Source organism: Rattus rattus, chromosome X, assembly GCF_011064425.1.
Source record: "Rattus rattus isolate New Zealand chromosome X, Rrattus_CSIRO_v1, whole genome shotgun sequence".
In the NCBI taxonomy this organism is placed as follows: Eukaryota; Metazoa; Chordata; class Mammalia; order Rodentia; family Muridae; genus Rattus; species Rattus rattus.
This window is the reverse complement of record NC_046172.1, coordinates 98,070,327-98,073,377: the sequence shown is the minus strand read 5'-3', so window position 1 is coordinate 98,073,377 and position 3,051 is coordinate 98,070,327.

Sequence of the window (3,051 nt, the reverse complement as noted above, 5' to 3'; positions counted from 1 at the left end):
AGCTACCATGTTGCATTTATTTCCATCATGAATATGATGTAGCTCTTATGAAATAAAGCCTCTTTTCGAGAAGGTAGATCATCGGAGGTTGACATTGTAGGTTGTATAGCTATTTTCTGAAGAAAGAAATTCTGTTTTTTTGAGAAAGAATGCATAGTTAGTGAAGTCAGGTGTTCTGTAAAATTAAATATGCTTTCATTTAACCTGTCTAGATCCGGCACCATAGTGTCCCCAGACATCTGTTTGATAGTTTTCATCTCAGTCAGCAAAGATTCTCACCCACTTTGCTCTATCCCATATCACACTGCCGATGGCTATTCTCTGAGTTTGGCAACAATCTCTCTACCCACCTAGTTTCCAAGACAGGTTGCCACCATGCCAGACATACACATTCCAATTCCATGGCAGTCCAGTGTCTCCAGCCACCACATACTCTCTTGAGTTCAATTAAATCACCACATGAAAGAACACACAATAAAATAACCTCTGATCCAATTGATACAATACAATTGCCCACCTACATAACATACAGTTTCCTCATCTAGATCCACAAAATCCTGTATGCATCCATCCCTTAAGAATATTCATAACAACCTGTAAATTTGCAGAGAGGAATCTTAACATCAGCCTCCATGTTCTCTCAGCTGCTCTTCTCTTCCTCTTGCTCCAGTCTCCTCCTCTCTAAAACTTTTCTCCCACCCATCCTTCCTTCTCGCCTGATGACAGGCCTTGTTCTATCTTGTACCTGCCTTCACCTGCATAATGGCATCATCCTATAGTCCGGGGTCAGAGCTTCTTGTTTTTGAAGACATCCAATGTCCTTGAGTTAAAACTACCTAGCGTGACAAAGTAACCTGCTTTAGGATTCCATGTTCTGAACCCTACCTAAATGAGTCTGTATCTCTGATAGCTACACACATGCTAACTTCTCATTGAAATATTTATTTTAAAATATATTTATTACTCTACAATTAAACTTATCTTTAATATCTGTTACAGTATGATATCCAATGTTGGAGTAGAGAATACTGATGGCAGCAAAAGAAGCAACACACTGTAGAGAAAAACAGAACTATGCTAATGGTAAAGTAACTAGTAACAGAGTTGAGGGCAAAGGGCTAGACCCTGAATTGGTCTTCTCATCGTTATTCTCTCCTACCTTGGAGAATGCTAAATACCATACAGGAAACAAAATATTAACTTAGAGGGATATAGGTTCCATGAGGTCTTTATGCATGGCAAAGTGGGATTTTGTTTTGATGTAGCTGTTTTGGAATCACCCAGGTTCTTATGAATATTCCTTCACCCATGTTCATGTAAGTAATAAAGTCTTAATAGAATCCTTACCTTGATTTTTTGTAGGTGCTTTATCTGAGGCAAACAGGCTTTGTTTGGTCCTCCCAGGAAATGTTTATAAAGCGGATCATACAGTAGGTAGTAGGTTTAGCTTCATGGTAGTGTTGATACTTGGCCTGAGTAAGGTCCTGAATTTAATTTCAGTTACCCCAAACCAAACTAGAGCAGAACACAAAAACTTAGAATGGAGGCATCAAAATTGTTTAGAATCCAAAAGCAGCTCCTATGTCTGGTATTCCAAGGTTCCAGAATTTTTAGGATTGGTGTTTTGCTTGAATACTAGGCTCATATCACTGAGAAGAGATGTCTGACTGAGATCATAAATTTATAAAGACATGGTATTCATTTTGACTTATAATTCTGGAAGTCATGATAGACTGTTGCTGTTGCTTTGTGTGTATGATAAGGCAGCATATTGTAGGTACATGTGTTAGAGCAAAATCACTTATACCATGATATATGGATCAATAAGGAAAAGGAAAGTTCTAGGTTCTCAGGGTATCATTTGGAGTCATCTCTCAACGATCTAAGGCCCTCTATTGCTATGAATATTAACTGAGAACTTGACAGGCCTCTGAAATCACCTAGGTGACAAGACTGCAGGTGCATCTGTAACCTATCTGAAGGATTATATTGACTCAGTTATCTAAAGTAGAAATACATATCCTAGAAGTGAATGGCACTGCTGCCTAGGAATGGGTTCTTGACCCTAAGAAAAGGAGAAATTGGAGTACCATATTTCCTGTCTCCCTACTTCCTAACTGGACACAATATGATCAGCTGCTTCAACCTTCTACTGTCTAAAATCCTCTGCTATAATTAGATGACACACTTTCTTACGTACCTGACTCTTTTTCAGAAATCAGGACAAGCTGCTTGCATTCTCACTCCTTGCCGTGGCAGTTTGCTTCCTCCCACTTGATGTGAGCAAGCCTAGCTCTCTTCAATAGATACATTGTGGCTCATGGTCCTGGCACCAAGACTAAATCCCAGTGTGGAACTTCTGACACTCTCTGGAAACTTATAAGAGTCAGAAACCTCTTTTGCTCTCTGGGTTTTTAAAGGGACTTAAAGGCTCATGTCTTAATGTAATATGGTGGCCATTTCTCCTGGGGAATTTAAAGGACTGTGTCTTCTTCCTTCTGGACACCATCATGTCATACCTGGTGACTATCTCTCTTAATACAGTTCTTCTCTGGCTTCAGAGGGATAGCTCTGTTTCTCCTTTCAAGGTCACATTATGCTGCATGTGCATGATGCTTTACCCTAATTGTATTCCCACTTCGATGCTAAATAGAATCATGGCTCACACAATAGGTGTCAAACTCTCTTTCTTAATAAAGCTTATTCTGAAGAGTAACTTTCTTTTTTTAAAATCTATATTAACTTGAGTATTTTTTTTATGTTCCCATTATTATACTATAAATTTTTTTTTTATTATTAACTTGAGTATTTCTTATATACATTTCGAATGTTATTCCCTTTCCCGGTTTCCAGGCAAACATCCCCCTCCCCCCTCCCCTTCCTTATGGGTATTCCCCTCCCAACCCTCCCCCCCTTGCTGCCCTCTCCCCAACAGTCTAGTTCACTAGGGGTTCAGTCTTAGCAGGACCCAGGGCTTCCCCTTCCACTGGTGCTCTTACTAGGATATTCATTGCAACCTACGAGGTCAGAGTCCAGGGTCAGTCCATGTAT